Source organism: Furipterus horrens, unplaced genomic scaffold (genome assembly GCF_987537825.1).
Source record: "Furipterus horrens unplaced genomic scaffold, mFurHor1.1.pri manual_scaffold_4, whole genome shotgun sequence".
NCBI lineage: Eukaryota > Metazoa > Chordata > Mammalia > Chiroptera > Furipteridae > Furipterus > Furipterus horrens.
The window spans coordinates 79089428-79109219 of record NW_028327174.1 but is presented as its reverse complement, the minus strand read 5'-3'; the positions used below and the strand labels follow the sequence as shown (position 1 = coordinate 79109219).

The 19792-nt window shown below is 35.4% G+C and overlaps 1 pseudogene; it reads left to right on the top strand.

Moving 5' to 3' along the window:
* Nucleotides 1-15539: 15539 nt before the first annotated feature.
* On the top strand, nt 15540-15922 carry LOC150012274 (small ribosomal subunit protein eS26 pseudogene; annotated as a pseudogene).
* The last annotated feature ends 3870 nt before the right edge of the window (nt 15923-19792 follow it).

Genomic DNA, 19792 nt, shown 5'->3' with positions numbered 1-19792 from the left:
GAAGTGAAAGGAACTTTCTGCTTTTTGAATGCTTCTCTTCAACAGCCTCCTTCTTTGGGCACCCCTGTGTCAAACGTCTCTTATTCACAGAAGACAGGATGATGCGTTAGGAGCCTTAATTCAATGGAGCCTGTTGGTTGCTTGTATTTGCACATCCCCTGGTTTGGTGACTGAGGCATACTTTATATGCTTGCAAGCAGTGGCAGTGACTTCAAACTGATTAAAACTTCTGCCAATATGGTGTTTGCTTCTCACTGATTTGTACCTACTGTGCCATCCTTGTATGCATTTAGGCAACAGTCAAGATTTCCCTTATCAGCAACTTTTCCATTTATGAAATTCTTTTATCTCTTCTACATATCATCGTTTAGCATAGTTCAAACCTTACACTTGCAACCTGATTCTCTCTTCAAGATGAAGTGGAAACATGACTGTAGCAATAACTATGGAAAGCATGCTCAGGTCTGATCTTAGAGGCACCTTTTAGTCAATTTGGATTTGTTATGGTTTATAGATGGGTTTTATTTTTATTTTTAAGTATATTTTATTGATTATATTGTTACAATAGTTCCAATTTTTTTTCATTTGCTCCCCTCTGCCCAGCACCACCCCTCCCCCAACAATCACTCCCCCAAGTCCATGCCCATGGGTCATACATACAAGCTCTCCTGCCTCACCCTTTCATATATTCTTCTTCTTCTTCTTTAAAAAAAAATTAATTATTTTAACAATAAAAAATAACAATCCCTCCCTCTCAGACTTAAGACCCTTTATAGTCTTATAAAGGACAATGAGCGAAGGTCTCGAGCTCCTCTAGCTGCTTCAAGCTGAACATGGTCATCGTCCTACCTACCCTTGAGTCCAAAAATTCCTAATAAGAGTGGGGGTGTGGAGGGGAGGGTGGTCTTTCCACATGGGGAAGGATCGTGCAGACTCCAGGTCAGTTGGATGTGTCCAGACAACGGCATGCTTGATTTAACAGGCTGGCATCCTTGTTGTATTCTGGGGCAACAGATTTGGCAACAGGGTTAAAAGACATCATTCAATTTCAATCCATAACCACTAGATGACAAAAGACAGGTATTAATTTCTCAATGTCGCACATTAGGAAAAAGAAGGGCTTCTTTGGAGGAAGGTGTGCCAGGTACATCTCACCTGTCCAAAACCCTTTTGCCCATTATACTTAGTTTGGGCTGAGGGAAATATTTCAGTTTTCCCCCCTCTCAGACCGCTGGGCTCTTTCTGTCCAAGCCATTAGGACAGAAAAGAAAAACCAGTTTTAAAATGAAGCCCACAGACCACCCCATTCTTCACCAACCCAGACACTTAGTCCAGCCAAACCATTGAGTCTCAGTGAGGCCTATACGTACAGACAATCACTCAGGTAATGAGATCATAGGCTTATGCCCTTTGAAAAGAGAAAACACATGTTAATTTATGTAACATAACCCACATACAAATCTCTAAATCTATAGGACTGTCTTATCAGAAAGACATCCAGTTGCAAGGCATTTGACATTCTTCTTGCCTGTAAATTACACATCTTTGATAATACCACAGACATGGTTTAACTTTCAAATGAAAACAAATTTTAAATGAAAAGAAACTTTAAAGACGGTTAGCTGCACTACTTTATAGTCTACCAGTGAGCACTATGATTTTCCTTGAATCACGATTTTTCTCCCTAAGATTACCCTCCTAGTCATTAAAGGGACTGCATTAAGCCCATTTTTAATTTATCCTGTTCATTTGCATAAACACAACAAGAGCAGCAAATGATCACTTATGATCTTTAGTTCTGCTTTGCTGGAACTTACGCAAGGAACATTTAGGGTGACCTTCAGTCTGCCCTTTAGGGCACAGAAGCAGAGCCACATACCTGGCATTCAGCCTTGCCTGTGAACACCTGTCTTTTCCAAGTCCTTCTGGTTTTCCATTGTGCCTTAAGGTCCCTTCTAGCCATCTTTCAGGAAAACAACCTTCGTTCCTTCCCTGGAAAGATTGCCATGAACCCCGCATCCAACCAAGGTACCAGGCCTTTTATCTTGTGGGCTTTTATTACCTTCAAAAGTCAATCCCAGTTCCTGAGGGCTTTTTGCTAACAACCAGAGCCCAAGCATGTCTCCTTTAGGCATGACATTCCAGTCAAAGTCTTAGTCAAAAAAAAATCTCTATTAACAACTGGTCTTATTAGTTTTATGCAAAGAAACTTATGTCTTTACTTACTTCTTTAGAATGCCAAACTCTGGAGGGATCAGATAGGGAGAAAAATATACAGTGTGAAGGAAAATCCTTGTCCTAATATTCACTGAACTGGCATTTCCATTCTTCATATTTTCACTTTTTCCCCAACGAAAAAAATTTTTTATTTGTTTTTCCATTACAGTTGTCCCTCTTTTTTTTCCCTCTGCTTCCCTCCGCCCTGCCCCCACTTCTCCCACATTCATTCCCAACCCAGTTGTCCATGTCCGTGGGTCATTTATACATGTTCTTTGACTAGACCCTTCCCCTTCTTACCCCCTTCTCTCCCTCCCACCTCCCCCTTTGTTACTGTTAGTTTATTTTTTGTTTACATACCTATGGTTCAATTTTGCTCATTTGTTTGTGTTGTTCATTAGTTTCCTGTAATAGGTGATAGCATAAGGTATTTTTCTTTCATTGCCTGACTTATTTCACTAAGCATAATTCTGTCTAGTTCCATCCATGTTGTTGCAAATGGTAGAAATTTCTTCTTTCTTTCAGTACTTATTCATTGTTATTTTCCCCCTTTGTACTCGTGTTCCGCTCTGTCTCTCTCTGTTTCTTCATCTTCCTAAAGCAGACCCTTTAGCATCTCTGGTTTGGTGGAGATGTATTTTTTTAGTCTTCTTTTGTCTTGGAAACTCCTTATTTCACCTTCCATTTTGAATGAGAGTCTTGCTGGATAGAGTATTCTTGGTTGTAGGCCTTTGTTTATCATTGCTTGGATTATTTTTTGCCATTCCCTTCTGGCTTGTGGTGTTTCTGCTGAGAAATCTGATGATAGCCTTATTGGAGCTCCCTTGTATGTTATTAGTTGTTTCTCTCTTGCTGCTTTTAGGATTCTCTCTTTGTCTTTGAATGTTGCATAATGTTTTAATTATGATGTGTCTTGAAGTGGGCCTGTTGAGGTTCATCTTCATTGGGACCCTCTGTGCTTCCTGGACTTGCATGATTCTTTCTCTCCTCATGTTAGGGAAGTTTTCTGTCATTAGTTTTTCAAAGAGGTTTTCTATCCCTTGCTCTTCTTCTTCTTCTGGAATTTCTATGATATGGATATTATTACGTTTCATGTTGTCCTGCAGCTGTTTTAGAGCCTCTTCAGTCTTGTTCAATCTTTTTTCATTTTGTTGCATTGTCTGGGAGTTTTTGTCTACATTGTGCTCCAGCTCACTGATCTGATCTTCTGCTTCCTCTAGCCTGCTTTTAATTCCTTCTATTGTGTTCTTCAATTCAGAGATCGTATTCTTCATTTCCTCCTGGCTCTTATTGATAGCTTCTATGTCCTTTTTCATGCTGGTGTAATTCTCAGTAAGTTCCTCATAGTTTTCTGGAGTTCCTTGTAGTTTCCACTGAGCTCATTGAGCTTCTCCATAATCCATGCTTTCAATTCCATATCTGATAGTTCGCTCCCCTCTATTTCATTTAGCACTCTTTCTGGGGATTCTACCTTTCCTTTCGATGGGGGGTTGTTTCTCTGTCTCCCCATTTTTGTGACTCCTATTGTTTGTTGGTGCTTCTTAGAATGATCTGCACTTCCTGGATCTGCCCCTGGTGGCATCAGATCCTGTACCAGTCTGGGCCTAGGCAGCCTGTTGGAGACTTCCAGGGATCCATTGCCTTTGTCTGTCTTCTTTAGTTGTTAATCTATTCAATCTGTGATTAGCAATCAGGTTTAAGGACCATGGGTGTGGCAGCTTAATTCCTGTAGGCAGGGCTTTTGCTTCCCCTCAGGCTGACGTCACTCTGAGGGGAATGGTCTGCCTGCAGTACTGGGGATGAGTCAGCACTGGGACCCGGCCGGCCGCTTCCCCAGCTCTCCCCCCAAAGCCACTGCACCAAACTCTCCCCAAGCATCTCCAGTCCTCTCTGCCTTCCCTCTGCTTGAGCCCAGGGTAAGTGGGGGCAAAATATTTTTGTATGTGATCCGCTTAAGAGCTCTTTTTCTCCAGCTGTTTCTTTCTGGCTAGCAAGAAACCCTGTGGCTTTTCGCTTTTCTCAGCTGGATACTATTTTACTTTCTACTCTGTTTCTGTAGACTGGGAAGCTCAGCTGGGGATTTAGACCTTGCCCTTCTCAGGGGGAACCCCTGGCTGCTGAGCTGTTTCTCAGTCCCTTCGGCTGCCACCCATGTGAGCCCAGCCAGCCCTTCCGTGTCTCTGCACCCCCTACAGGTCACGTTGTGATGTAGCGGCCTTTCCTGTCTGTCCGTGGTTATAAGACTTCTCTCCAGCTAGTGTTCCGTTGGTTATTCCAGATGATTTCTCCAAAATTAAGTTGTAAATCCAGACTAGTTCTGAGAGGATGTTAGTGTAGCTTCCACTTACTCTTCCGCCATCTTGTTTCTCCCTAGATGGGTTTTATTTTTAAGGTTACAAAGGCATTTTCTTTTGTTGTGTCTGCTGAAAATTCAGCCATTAAGCTGCTCCATTATACAATATTTGATCTCCCCAGGTAGCAGAATTAATAGCTCTGACTGAATCATGAACTGTTGCACAAAGACAAAAGATAAAGAGATGATAAATAGGCTTTCAGAATTGTTCATGGTTTTGAAATATTATGAATCCTAAAGGATTTGTGACTCTAGATTTTGACTAACAGTGGGAAAGATATCAGTGACTTAGTGGAATTTATTTAAAACTCACAAGGGAACCACAGTTATCAAGGTTGGAATACAGAGGGAGGCCAAAAGCCAACAGCAGTACCCTTGCCTGCTACCTGCTAAATGAACAGCTTTTACCATCCCAGTTGTAGGAGATGCTTCTAGATTGAGGGTCTCTCCCTATCAAACTTTCAGATGAGTAATTGTCTCAACTTAAGCTGGCTGTTCTTGACTGAGCAATCTGATTAATCTGAAAGACAGAATTGGTTATCACATGGGTGGAAGCCAGAAGTCTAAAATCAAGGAAGGGCCATGCTTCCTGAGGAGGCATTGGAGAAATGTCCACTCCAAGTTTCTCTTCTAGCTCTAGTAGCTCTTGGTTTGTGGCAGCATAACTCCCATCTTTATATGGTGGTCTCCCTATGTGTGTGTCTCTGTGTCCAAATTTCCCTTTAATAAGACTATCGGTTGTATTGTTATTGGCACTCACCCTAATTACCTCATTTTAACTTGATTACTGCTGTAAAGACCTTCTCTCCAAAGAAGGTCACATTCTGAGGTCCTGTAGATTAGAAATTCAACCCATAACACATTTCAACATGGAATTACTTTACAACATTACAAGGGCATCATTTATATTTCTTCTGTGGACTATGTGTCTCAGTGCGAGCAGGCTGCCCACACAAATCAGAGGATTTCCTCTCACACAAGATCTTAAACTGAGGTTTAGTCAAAAAGGTCTCCTGAAGCAGACTATTTGAAGAAGCAGTCACTCTTCCCAGGAACTTGGAACAAAATAGGTTTGCCTAAGATAAAGCACAATTTCTTTCTTTAAAACAATCTTTTTTTTTTTTTAATACTTACTGTTCTGGTATTCGGTGATTTAACCCATATATCATAAGATTATTATTTTCTGTCAGCATAGTTTAGTTTAACCATATTCAGTTCATGGTATATTCAAAATACATGGTTACAGTTAGCTCATGTATTTGCAATAGTATTAAATACAAGAATGGTTGGGTATTTGGAAACTTCTCTTTTTAAATACTTCCAATTCCTTGTAAGTCCTCTATTATGCACAGGCATCTTGATTGCTCTGGTTCTCAATGACAGCAATCCACATAAGGTTTGTGAAATCCTTCTTATGATTCTCTGTAGAGGTCCAGTTTACTTGATCAACATTCACAAAGGTCATGAGGTCTGAGTGGGGACAGCCTTTGTTATAACTCAATTTCAGAGACTGAAAACAACTGTAAAGAATGGTCATCACAAACAATGTCACTTTCCATAGTATTCTAAAATCTCGTACATTTACACTATGGAATACTATGCAGCAGAAAGAAAGAAGGAACTTCTATCCTTTGTGACAGCATGGATGGATATGGAGAATATTATGCTAATGAAATAAGCCAGGCAATGAAAGACAAATACCATATGATCTCACTTAATACAGGAAACTGATGAACAAAACAAACAAAAGAGCAAAACAGAACTAGAGACATGGAAATAAGGAACAAACTGACAGTGACCAGAGGGGACAGGGGGATAATGGGGGAAAAAAGGGAATAATGAGGGAAATAAGGGGAAGGATCTAGTGAAGGAACATGTACAAATGACCCATGGACATGGACAACGGGGTGGGGATTGACTGTGAGAGTAGGGATGGGTGGGGCAGGGGAGAGCAATGGGGGAAAGATTGAGACAACTGTAATAGAACAAAAATAAAATAATATATATATACCATAAAAAATAAAGGGAAAATAAAAGATAATGTATACCTAATTATCTTTGTAATGCATTCTCAGGAACTTTTTGTAAATTAAATTAAAATGTCAATCTCAAAAATAAGTTCTAGAGATAAAAATTAATATAAAAATGATAGGGACCAAAGAACATACATGCCTATGACTATATAGTGATTATTCATTTAAATAATTGCACAATAGATAACTATATATAGAGATAAGAAAGAAATTTGCATTGATTATGATTAACTTAAGAAAAGTAATAAGAACAATAGGCCATTTATAGATGGCTTTTTTAAAGTTTATGTGGTAGAAAAGGAATTAGGCCATCCAGGACATAGGAATGAAGAAGGTGGGCAAATTTTAACTTTATTTATACATCTTTGAAATTTTTATTAGTTAAAATGAATAAAAATGTCTATAATTTGATATTTTAATAAAGAAAGTAAAATCTGAAACAAAAGTTAATATGAAGTACTCATGCTTATCTTCCAGGACACTAAGCACATTCTGTACATAAAGTCATAGATAGGCTCTATTTTAAGTCCTCCCTGCTGCCACCAAAAGGAAAAACGAGTTCTAACCACCGAGCAGTGTGTGCCCGTGAAATCTGGGTGGAGAGAGGTGAAAAATAGCAGGGAATTTCCAATATGAAATAGGGGACAACAGCACCCGAGAACATGTATTTGGGAACACTCTCAAGGAATTTTGAAAACGACCCCAAATTCTACTCTGTGCTGAGAACTACAGCTTGATTGATTAGGTAGAGAAAACCTTCTCAATTGCTTTTCAAGAGTTTTGTTGGAGGCTGGTTGTTGTCACAGGTGCTAGCAATACTAACTCCCAAAATAACTTCAAAATTATTCTAGAAAAGTACTGTGGTGCAGTATTTTTTTTCTCAACCTTGGCCACACATTAGAATTAATTGGGGAACAAGCAAACAGAAAAATACCGTGCTCAAGCTGTTTGACTCAAAATCTTGGAATTGGGGCTTGCTTCTCCTAGTTGCTAGTATTTTTGAAAAGTTCTCCAGAAGATTCTGAAGCACACTGAGGACTAAGAACCATTAGTTGGGTAAATGCCTCAAACCTGGTGCTGAGGCAGTACCTGGAATTTACAGCAAGCCTCAAACAGGCAGCCTGAAGGAGAGGAGAAAATGGTTTATTACAAGGTAGAAGAAAATTGTAATCCTGAAACTTTAGACACACTGCTGAATTTTTTTCTTTCCATGCTTAAAAACAACAGTTTTATTGAGGTATAATATGGGGTTATTATAAATAATGCTTCTAGAAACACATGCAAATCTTTGTATGAATTTATTTCTGTTTTGATAAGTAGATATCTTGTTTGAAAAGTGTATGTTTAACTTTTTAAAAAACTGTCAAATGTTTATAAAGTATCTGTACCTTTTATATTCTCACCAGTAATGTTTAAGGGCGCCAGGAGGTAATTTCATGTTCCTGCACATATTGCAAGCAGAGGAATTAACTGCTCTTTTGTTTCAGACTATCTTTTTTAAAAGTATGTTTGTATAGTCAACAGCCTTGAAAGAGCCATAAGCACGTTTATTTCCTATCAAATATTAAAAAAGTAATGTCTCTCTCTGGGGCAAAGCTCAGTGGGTTTGCTTGCAACCCGTTATAGAGGATTCCAATTCTCTAAGCTTAAGGTTCCTCAACTGCTCTAGGAATTAGGGTTTGGGCAACTGCTGCAGGTATATAATACTCTGGCTACTGCTATTGCTGTGAGTAAAAACTCTCTTTTGTTTCAAAGTCAGGAATCTTGTGTCTTATTCTTAAGCCAGATTCCACAAAATATAGAAGGCTAATTTGTTAATTTATAGATATGGTAAAATCTCAGACCTCTCACAGCCCCTGACAGAGGCTTCCAGTTTCTCTACATCCTCATGTCTATTTTGGATTTTAGCCATTCTAGTAGCTGTGATTTCATTTTAATTTCCCTAATGACTAAAACTGGGAATTTTTTATGTGCCTATTGTCATCCATGCATCTTCTTTGGGGTGTGTCTATTCAAATTCTTGCCCCATTTTAAATCAAGTTGTTTGTTATTGTTGAGTTATAAGACTTCTTTATATATTCTGGGCACAAGTCCTTTATCAGATATATGATCTGAAAATACTTTCTCTCAGTCTGTGGCTTGTATTTTCATTTTCTTAATGAGGCCTTCCAAAGAAAAAAAGTTTTAATTTTGATAAAGCAGAATTTATCAGTGTTTTCTCTTTTGGATCATGCTTTCGTCATGTCTAAGTAACCTTTGCCTAAGCCAGGGTTACAGAGATTCTCCTGTTTTCCTCTAGAAGTTTTATTGTGTCAGCTTTTACACTTAGGTTCATGGGCTATTTCAAGTTTTATATAGATCAAGCCCCCCCCCCCACTTTCTCTCTCTCTCTCTCTCACCCCCCCCCTTCTTTTCTTCTGTTTGGGTTATTCTATTGACCCAGCACTATTTATTTAAAAAGATAATGCTTTCACCTTTGAATTAACTTGTCACTTATGCAAAAAATATTGACAATTTGTGGGATTATTTCTGAACTCTATGCTTTTCATTCATCTTTGTGTCTATTCTTATACTGTTTGCAGCCTCAATGAATGTGAATCTAGTTTTATGGTCTAATTATCAATGATCTTTCCTCAGCCTAATATTTTAAGTTGCTCTAATAAATTGTTTCCATTTTTATCATCAACGTGTAATTGTTCTTTCCCTTTATGTTTACTTGAAGACTCGACTATACACTACATGTAAAAAATTGAGTCAGTCTCAGGGAGTCATAGAAAGGACTAAATCAGGTATCTTTATAGAAATACTGTAGACTGATAGTTACAGGCTTTGGGGTTAAGCAGACATTGCTCAGACAATTTTCAGACAGCCTACATAACTGAATTATGATATCCAGAAATCAATTTATCTAGAAGCAGAAGATTTCAAGAAAACATTGAAAATAAAAGCTATTAATTTCATAGATTCAAATAAATTAACGAGGCATGTGGTATTTATTTTGGCATTGTATTAGCATTATTTTTAGAAATATTTCTGATGGATCTATTAGGAAGCTTTTTCATTTCTAACTAATCATCTATCTCTAAGCTAGCAGTGATGAGGAAGTTATGAAAATAATCAGTCTGTGAGGCAGTGTAGTCACAGAATGCTTTTATGCAGAAAACATTTGTTCTTTTTTCCCTAGAAGTCCTATATTTGAGGTAATTGGTGGTGAAAATGGGGAGAACATCAAAATTCTCAGTTTCATCTCTGGTGCTCAAATGTTCTTTTTTCATGGTGTAAAACTCTACTGCTTCCCACGAACACTTTTCTATCAGTGTAAGAAAATGAGGGGGCTTGAGAAATTAGTTGAATTAGAGCTCTGAAATCTTCACAACTGTCCTTGGATTTGGTTGTCACCAATATCTGCCCTCTGGCCACAGGAAATTGGAGACTACTTGAAGACTTCTGTTTAATCTTCTGATCATCCATGCTAGACATTTTAAATTTCAGTTGCTTATTTTCCACATCTACACTCTCCAGGGCAAATTTTATAATCACTATTTTGCCATAGCAAGTGACTTTTTACAATCACTTGATATCTCAATGACAGAGCCTGCCCATGAACTTCATCCCATGCCACCAACAGTGACCACTGAGTAATCCTCATGTCACTGAACATCATGGATTACCCAGGTCCCCAGCACTCCTTAATAGCTGAGCAATTCATTTCCCAGATTTGAAGTTCTGCTTCCTGGGACCACTCTGGGTACCAATTATTGTACCAGTCAAGGTCCTGCCAAGAAACAGATAAAACAAACTGGAGAAGAGACTCATAAAGAAACTATTTACACAGGTGCAGGCAAGGTGTAGGAAAACCATAAATGATCATGCAGAATCCTGGGTATGATAACATTTCCAAGTTTTTATTCCCACTTTCCTAGGACTTTATTTCACTATGTCACACTAAATAAAAATTTGGGAGTTATTCAAGATTATTCCTTTTTATTACACTCCACTCCTAAATATACATCTAAATTATCTACTCTTCTACCACATTGCCCCACCTAGTGTGCCATCATAGTTTAATTCCTATTGAATCATAAAAATTTTGATATAACACAGATTTCATATACAAGAGTAATGAGAGGACATTTGATAAGTAAGGAATTACTAGGTCATGGAGGACATTTGATGTCATAATGAGAAGTTCATTCTCCTTTAACTTATAGCAAAATTAAAAAATTGAGATAGTAGAGCCCTTTATATTTCCATATTATTTGTGTTGCAATTGAATGCTTAACTTCAGAAAATGCATTAATACAACATCAGCACCACAAAAGTTGTGAATTTTAATATATAACACATTCAATTACAGCACTATAAAGAATTTGGAGAAAGAGTAGCTATAAATATCCAGCTGCAGAGTTTAAGCAGTCTCATGCTGTGACTTTAGAAAAGGCAAATAATATGTTTTCATTTCATCTAAGAAACCAAAATTCATCATATTAAAGACAAAGCTATACTATGACCAGGGAATTATAAACTTTAACACAATTCAGGGGACATATAGACTTCCTTTATTTTAATCAGTATTAATAAGAAAATGTGAAACTACATGACATAAGATACATAGGGCCAGCACATTTAAAGGTCTCCCCATCTCAACTATAGTGCTATTTATTAACTATAAAGTATAGGATGAAACATATGTGTAATTCCCCCACCTATGATGCATTGCTATATACTTTATTTTAAATATAATGATATCATTATATATTAATATAAAAATTTAGATTAACTATAAAATGTGAGGGTAAAGCATATCCATTGCTCTTCTGTGTTATAGTAACACTTGTTAATATAAAGTGTGGATTGCTGTGTTACTTGCAAGTTAAATATAAGCTAAATTTATGAATCTTACTTGCCATCTGAAGGTATCATTTTATACTATCTTAAGAATAAAATATGATAAAGAATTACCTTTTATGAGATCTCTATGAGAAAACAAGGATATATCCAAATAAAATAAGAACATGATCTCCCATTTCTGAATTTATTATTATTTTTCATTCAATAGCCTCTCTAGCTTATTTACTTTAACCCAAAAAAGGAAGATGTACTTTTTGAAGGAGAATCTGTACTGCAGAATAGAACAGACAACTCCTTCATGATACTCAACATACCTCACCATGTTAAACACCTTTCAATTGCTAGGGGAAAAAAAAAAAAAAACAGGTCTTGAAATTCTGAACCTTTATAAAGCATATAGAACATTCATGAGACAAACCTAGAATAGATAGATGACTTTTTTTTTCTTTTCTAAACTCCATAAGTCATTGTTAAGGCCAGATAGCCTTTAACAATTGTCTGACTTTGGTTCAAATAGGACGTATCTATTAGAAAGAAAGAATATGTGTTCCAAGAAAAGGATTAATTAAATGTCAGGACAATAGTTGGGTTTTTCTGTTATTCTAAAATTATTCAATGCCTTATTAATAGTTCTTTATGTGCACAGGAGGGGAAAAGATCAGTCAAGAAATACATAGTCCAGATCCCCATTTGCCCAATAACCTCTGTCTATCAAACACGTTCTTCAGTTCTCCAATTTGGGTTTCCATTCTTTTTGTTTGTTTTTTGAAGGCTTAAGGCACTTAAAATTCAAAAATGTCATTTCAAGACCTAATGTTAATTGCCTTTAACAAAAAATAAAATTTTCAGAAAAGATATTTCTTTTCTGGGCAAGCTAGAAAAATACAACCATCTAGAGAACTGAAAGTTTCTAGAAGCACACTTACAAAATAGCAGGATACTATTGGAAAGCAATGTGGTAATTATTTTGCTTCTTGTTTTTTAGAGACTAAAGTCAATTCCATGAAGTGATTGTTTTCTCTCTCTCATTTTCATTTCAAATTAATTAGGAAATTAAAATATCTCTCCCTTTAAAAATACTGGGAATTATTACAGCTTTACAATAATGTAATTAGAAACTTTCATCTTTCAATAAACCTATGTAAGAAGTGGTGAGAAAAATAATTATATGTTTCACCTTCAGAACTAAAGGATCTACAATACAGTGGTACCTTGTACTAGTCATTAATTCATCCCCACAAGTGGGGACTAAGTGACTATTGATGAAGCATTTTCTCTTGCTGGGTAGTGTGACTCATACAAGTACTAGCAAATGTAATGAGTGGCAAGCAAGTGCCAAGTGCTGAAACATTTTTCCTTGTCAAAATTTGTTGAGTACCAGGTTTGAAGAGTTCGGAAGCTGGTGAGTACCAATGTACCAGTATACAATTTTTCTGCATTTTTTTCTACTAAAACTGATTATTTGTGTGATATTTGAGGGCTTTTTAAGCTCAAAAAGAAATACTTTTCAACATCCACTTGATATACATTTATATTGATATTTAATATGCTAAAGCTTCCCAAATAGTTTAACATAAAATGTGATATGAATCTCTGTATAGATATTTTGTGCAAAACAGAAAAGTGCAAAGAAAACTGCACTGTTGGTGGGAATGCACAGTGGTGCAGCCACTGTGGAAAGCAGTATGGAGATGCCTCAAAATGTTAAAAATGAATCTGCCTTTCAACCCAGCTATCCCGCTTCTGGGAATATATTCAAAGGAACCCAGAACACTACTTTGAAAGAACATAAGCACCCCATGTTCATTGCAGCGTTATTTACAATCACCAAGATATGGAAGCAGCTTAAGTGTCCATCAGTAGATGAATGGACAAAACAACTATGGGACATTTACACAAGGAAATATTACTTGGCTGTTAAAAAGTAGAAAATTTTACCCTTTGCAACAGCATGATGGACCTGGAGAACATTATGCTAAGTGAAATAAGGCAGTCAGAGAAGGACAAATACCATACAATTTCACTCATATGTGGAATCTAATGAACAAACTGAACTGACAAAGAAAATGGGGACAGACTCATAGATGGAGAGCAGGATGATGGCTGGTGGGGGTGCTTAGAGGGTAGAGGGTTTGAGCAAAAAAGAAAAAAGGACTCATGGGCATGGACAACAGTGTGGTGATTGAGAAGGTGGGGCTATACGGGAACTAAATGATGATGAAAAAATACAATAAAGATTAAATTTAAAAACATACTATATAAAAAATTTAATTGAGAAATGTTTAAAGATTTATATACACATATTTTATTATATTGTTTTTTCTTTTAGCATAGTCATAATCTAAAATTGAATAATTTCCAGTTACTTAAAACATTATGGTTCAACATTATAATAAAATATTATTCAACTATGAATTATTAAAACACTGGTGTATCAGACTAATGATGTAAAAACTGTTTGCAATATAGTTAGTGGAGTATAAAGCACTATACTGGGAAGATGAATATCAATGCATTAATAGTTCATAAATCTACATAATTTTTTTCTTCATTTTCATCTGACTAATATTAAGAAAAATATAATATTCACACATATATATTTATACTGCTACTAAGCCTATTCCTTAGCAGAATTAACACTGTACAAGAACTTATTGGCCACCAGATAGCTGAGAGAACCATTTTGTGTGTACATTTGATACTAGAAGATAAGAAAAAAGAAATTTAACAATTCCTTAGTTAAAATTTCATTGGAATCTTATACGTTAGTTTGGTAACTTTCAAATATATTTTTTCCCATTTGTATAATGATAAAATGATTCAATGGCTTAAAATAAACTTTTATCAAATAAGTAAAGAATACTATTAATCAAATTTCATCTAATAAGAATACTATTCTATGTATGAAATGTATGAAGTCTGTCTTACATATTGATTGATTACCAGATATGGTTAGGGGATTATATTATAAAGAATGGTCATTTCCTCAAGTGAAATGGCAGCTAAACTAGTATTTATCAAAGGGTTATTAAGGGGATTAAATAAGGAATGTATATAAAGGTCTTTGTACAGTGGTGGACAATATTAATATTATTTTTATTACCATCATATAATTATTAGGCAACAAATCATATGGTTGAGTGGGATCATAGGGTTCATTGGGGATTAAATAATATTCATAAATCTCAGTACAGTGCCACACTATAATAATAACAATAATATTAATTATTTCTGTAATCTATACAGCATTTGATTAACAGTATTTCATTATCTTCTGGTTTGTCTAACATATATCTCTTTCATGACCTCAGAGTAATGGTTTGTTATTAATTGACCTCAAAATAATAACCTATACTTCAGGTAGAAGTATCAGGTAATTATGAGAGAAAAGAAAATGTGTTTAACTGTTAGAGCGAAGTAGTTCCTAAAGTTTAATATGTCGAAGTGCTTAGCTTATATGGCTATGAAAATACATTTAAAAATCTACATTTGAAAATGGACTTCCAGTGAATTAATTTTTTACTTTTTTGAGTGGTGTTAATACTAGCCTATTTAACAAAGTCTGTGCAATCAGATTTGGAGGAATATAAAGTTTAATTCATATCATGTGATTAAAATCTTATTTTTTAAGTAATGAAAGTGTTAAAAATTCTCAGGGATAAGAAACTAAGAACGGATAATTTAAATACTGGCAGATTTTATTTGTAAGACATCTAGCACTCTTGCCACTTGATAAATTTTTATTACCCCTTAACATTTATAAACTTCATTATTAATTGACATTAATCATTTCTTTTTTAAAATGACATATTCCTAGGTACCCATATAACATTCCATATATAAAATTTTGATGTCAGTGGAAAAGGAAGAAGAAATAGGAAAACATTCAAAACCATATTGTTTATATGGAAATTAACCACAATTCTACTACTTATAAGCTGTGTGACTTTGCAAAATGACTTACCATCTCTGTGCCCCAGTTTTCCAATCAGTAAAATGAGCTTGTGGCATTATAGACTGTGACAAATGGAATCCTGTGTAATTTTCAATTTGGCAAGGTAAAAAATGTTATTAGGCGCGTCTTCGCTTCCAAGATGACCAAGAAAAGAAGGAACAACGGTCGTGCCAAGAAAGGCCGCGGCCATGTGCAGCCTATTCGCTGCACCAACTGCGCCCGATGCGTGCCCAAGGATAAGGCCATTAAAAAGTTTGTCATTCGAAACATATTAGAGGCTGCAGCTGTGAGGGACATTTCAGAACGAGTGTCTTCGACGCCTGTGTGCTTCCCAAGCTGTATGTGAAACTGCATTACTGTGTGAGTTGTGCCATTCACAGCAAGGTAGTCAGGAATCGCTCTCGTGAAGCCCGGAAGGACCGAACACCTCCACCCCAATTCGGACCTGCGGGTGCTGCCCCACAACCTCCACCAAAGCCCATGTAAGGAGCTAAGTCCTTAAGGACTGAAGAACAGTTCTCTGGAAAAAAATAAAATGGAAGTTGTACTTAAAAAAAAAAGTTATTAAATATTACCAATACAGAAATAAGGTAATTAACATCTAAAATATTACATACAAATAATTCCAATGACAGGTAATTGCAGGTGCTTGCTACTTAAAACGTGTCTTTTTTCTTATGCCTTTAATTTTTTATTTATTTTTTACCTCATCTGAGGATAGGCTTATTGATTTTAGAAAGATAGAAGGGAGAGAGTGAGAGAGGGAGAGAAACATTGATATGAGAGGAAGATTAACTGGTTGCCTCATCCATGCCCTAACTGGGGACTGAAACTGCAACCCAATAAGCCTTTTTTTTTTTTTTTACTTTTAATTTTCTTCTTTAAAACATGAATTTTCTCAATGAATTAACTGAATCGGTTCAAGATTAATTCACTATGAAACTTAGGCTAACTGGCCACATTTAATTGCAAACAAAATAATTAAATGTGTAACAACTGAAATAATGAGACACAAAATTAGTAAAATAATAATAGCTAACACATACAAGCACTTACTGTGTGCCAATTACTATTCTGTTTTGCATGAAATAACTTATTTTTCTACTTATTACATGATGACGTACACATTATTTCAGGCCTACAGTCTTTTACTTACAATTTGAAATCAAATGTCTCTGAAAACTTTTTACTTACACTGGCAGAAATCTGACATGAATTAATATGATGCTATTTATATTATTGAATTATCTTTTAGTTTGACTATTAATTTTGATGCAGCAATTTAAATATTTTAATATGTTTCTTGAGACTCTATTGTGACTGTTATATAAATATATAATGTTTGCAATCAATTATCTCTTTAAAATTCAAAACATTCTGCATTTGAAATACCGTTGGACCCAAAGGTTTTAGAAAATAAGTTGTAAACCTATATTATCATGCTCATTTTACTGATAGGTAAATTGGGGCACAGAGACAGTAAGTAATTTTGCAAACTCACACAGCTTACAAGTAGTAGAAATGTGGTTAATTTACATGTAAACATTTAATATGGTTTTAAAATTTCTTCCCATTTCTTTTTCCACTGACCCAAAAATCACAAATATAGAATGTTAGATGGGTAACTAGAGATACTAGATACAAGTGTCATTAAAAAAATAAAAAATAAAAAAACACTTGAAAAGCTTACTGTTCCCAATATTGCCAGCTAAAAAATCATTTGTATTTTAGTCAGACGTATTGATCAATCCAGATGAGTCAGCTGAAACTAGAACATTAATTTATTTGAATGTATGTGTGCCATGGTTGCTCCAAAAGTATGCCAAATGCTTTTTGCTGGCATGTACTGTCAAAAAAATGTCAATTACTATGTAATAATCAGTCTAAAATGTGGAATTAGAAGGCAAGTGAAGTCCTCAAAGGGTTTAAATACATTTGTCTTGATTGAAGTTTCACACATGGAGTTTCTAGTGTTATCTGTACAGCAGCTTGGGGTGAATGTTAGGAAATTGAGTTTCTGTTTCTAGCTCAGAAACCAAATTGCTGTGTGACTTTAAATAAATAATTAAGGAGTACTTTATTTCCTATGTTCCCATTTCTAAATTATATTTACAATTCTGTTTCCATGAAATTTATATGAAATAAATGTACATAAGTACATTTAACTGATCCTTTTTTTTAGGGAGGCCTGAAAGTAGTATTTACTATTATTTAAATGCCTAATTATAAGGCAACTTGTTCCATTTTCACAGTATTGGAAGCTAAACTTGAAAATGTCATCTACAGTGTGTCCCCAAGATAGAACATTTAAGTTAGTTTTCGAATTCTTTAACACCTTCTTTCAAAATGACAAAACAATAATTTTGTAATCATACCTCTAAATATAGATTCCATTCTTAGTCAAACTGTAAATGTGTAAGTTAATAATTCAAGCATATTTGTTCCTTTTACAGTCTACATAAATTATTAATGTTTTCCAATTTCAACAATAACTTGGACAGCAGAATACTGCAAACTCTCTCCTTTCACACTAGATCAGTAGCTTCTGATTTTTAGAATAATACATATTGCACAACTGCTAAAACCTTTAGGTACACCAAAGAGCTGTCATCATGACTCATGTGGATGGCTCACTAATTAGGTCACTAATGTGAAAACATTTCTACCAAATCAAAGAATGTGGATAAGACTTTAGATTTGGTGATAGAGCATGTACCCTGTAAAGAATCTATGGATGTCCAGAATTATAAATTGTGGTAACCCATATTGCGGAACAGATCTCAAAAAAATGGTTAAGGGCTAGAAATGGATTGCTGTATATTGTAAGCTTTCTTCTCTGATTTTCTATTAACTTGTTAATTAAAGTACTCCAAAAATAAAGATGCTTGGAAATTGAGGTAAGAATGTAACAACAAATTTTGTCATAGTTTATCACATTTTACTAAAAGAAACAGTTATTGTGAATGTTTACAACTAAAGATGATACATTGATACTATACCAAGTTGTATATTGATTAAAACAAAAGAAATCCGAAGCACATTTTTCAATAGGCAAGCTAATGTTTTAAATAAATTCAGATTTTAATTTATAATTAAAAGCACAAAAATTAACCTTCAAAACTTCCTGCCATGGCAATCAACTCAAACAGAATTTCCGAGAGTTTTTCCTAAGGTTGCAAATAGGGAGTGGATGATATTACAGATCCACTTTACTTTCTTTATTGCTGTGAACAGATAACATTTTCAACCCAAGCCAGCTCTTTCTACTAGTTTTTTTATTTCTGGTGTATTAATATTGTATGTAATAATATATAAATATAATAAAACTATATATTAATAAATTATATAATAATAGAGCAAATATAGGAGGCTCTCATAAAGAAGTTTGGGGAAGGAGTAGGTTTTCTATAACCACAAAATTGTGAACCATCTCTTTCATAATAGGAAAACAACGTCTCTTAGTGATGTCCATTGGATAACTCTATCTGGGTTAAGTTAGCACTGGGCTGGTTGGAGTTTGTATATAGTGCTCATTTTAGGATTATACCATCTAAGCTCCCCTGCTTTGTATATGATTTCACCAGTTTGGGGTTACAGCACTTGGCTGCCTCAGCTTTGTAGGTGGTGTGCCTGAGATGTCAATTAGTCCTTTCTTGCGATTATCCCTCTATTCCAGAGGATAAGGTTGACCATAAGAAATTTTGTCTACTCTGCCGTAGAATTATTATTTGAGTGTCACTGTATCTCAGAGGTTCAGCGATAGAGCTAGCTTGCTGAGGTAACAATTTTCTTAAACCTATCCAACTGTGCTGCATTGCTATAAACAACTGCAAGTATAAATTGAGGCAACAAATCTTTCCAGCTAGTGATAACTTTTTTTTGATGGATGAAATAATTGCTTTGTCATTTGTAATGGATCTTGTAAATCTGCAGGGTTGACATAGGTAGGTTAAGTTACTAAGCCAAATTAGCAGATAACATCCAATAAACTCATGTTCTACAAATCCATAATATGGAAAAAAGAATTACTAAAAATATTCAACCCTTAAGAAATATGCCCTTTGTGTTATATCCCCTATTAATTTTTTTTATTGTTGGCAGTATTATAGATGTCCCTGCCCCACTTCACCACATTGTTCGGAATCCCTCAAAAACTAAATTATATTCTGGAGGATGGGCCCCTTGTAGTACAGGCTTCCTCTGTTATGTGAGTGTTCTAGGAACCCATCTATCGGTGTGCCAGCTGGCATTGTTGTGAGAGGTTGCATTAGGCTTCAGTGAATTTTTTTTTGAAAACTCTATCAATGCATTTTCCCATTTCATGATGGGCGATTTACAAGTCCACCTGCCCACACCATGCTGAGTGTTCAGTTTTTGGCCAAA